Source organism: Alligator sinensis, unplaced genomic scaffold (assembly GCF_000455745.1).
Source record: "Alligator sinensis unplaced genomic scaffold, ASM45574v1 scaffold1603_1, whole genome shotgun sequence".
NCBI classification, from domain to species: Eukaryota; Metazoa; Chordata; order Crocodylia; family Alligatoridae; genus Alligator; species Alligator sinensis.
Window position 1 is genome coordinate 15,694 of NW_005843087.1, and position 1,284 is coordinate 16,977.

Consider the following 1,284-nt stretch of genomic DNA (forward strand, 5'->3'; position numbering starts at 1 on the left):
AGCCCCTCACAAAAGGGCGGGAAGCCGTCCCCGCAGCACCTCACAAAATGGGAGGAAGCCGTCCCCTCAGTATCCATAGATTTCATAGACATTCGGGCTGGAAGGGACCTCGGAGGTTCATCGAGTCCCGTCCCGCGCCCCAGGGGCAGGAAGTCAGCTGGGGTCACAGGATCCCAGCAAGATAGACGTCCAGATGTCTCTTGAAGGAGTCCAGAGCAGGTGCCTGCACCACCTCCGAGGGGAGTCTCTGCCAGGCCTTGGGGGCTCGGACAGTAAAGACGTTTTCCCTTATGTCCAGCCGGAAACAGTCCTGGAGGAGTTTGTGACCGCTGGGCCTCGTCACCCCTGGGGCGCTCCGGTGAACAGGCGTCCCCCCGATCCTGGTGCACCCCCTTGATGTACCGTGCGCCCACGTGACCGCCACCATTAGCAGTCCTGCCCCAAGCTGTTTGCAAATCCAGGCACGTATTCAGTATAAAACCAGCTCAGAGATGCGTAATGAAGTGACCACGAACGATGGGGACGCCCGTGCTAGTTCTGCGGTGGGGGAGCGCCATGGGGCTAGGCGTGCGGGTCGGCAGGAGGGCTCCTGAGATGCAGAGCTCGAGGCTGGGGAGCTCTTGTGACCCGTTTGGTGTGCTTGCATGTCCCATAAATGATTCTCCTGGAGCCTAAGATAGTTGTTTATACTCACTTTTGGAGTCCTCTCTCATACGACATTTGCCTCTGTAAAACACAGACCTGGTGTGTGGCCGTACGATGCTCCAGAGTATTCTGGCTTGCTATTTCAGTACCTCCAGGTCTGGTACCATTGCTTCCTGCACATATTTGAAGGGCCACACACACACGCAAGGTTCACATCAGCCTATTAGCCCGATTTGGGGGGCCTTGTGTTTTCTAGTCATGCTTGGTGTCGGCTGCATTTATTCAGCTTCATAGTTGGTTTTCATTGCTGAGCACATGCTGCTTTTGGCAGCAGCTTAACGATAGACAATGTGTTTAGTGAGCCCGTTCCAGACCTTGGCCACTCGAACTGTGAAGAAGTTCTTCCTAATGTCCAGTCTAAATCTGCTCTCTGTTAGCTTGTGGCCATTATGTCTTGTAACCTGCGGGTTATCTCAGCAGGAGAACGCCACCTTTCCCCTAGTAGAGCTGAAGCGGTCCTCAACATTCCCAAACCTATGACTAGAAAACAGATGAGGGGATTCTTAGGTGCAACGGGTTATTGTAGACAGTGGATCCTGGGTTATGCTGCTTTTGCAAAACCCTTGCAAGCATTTACTC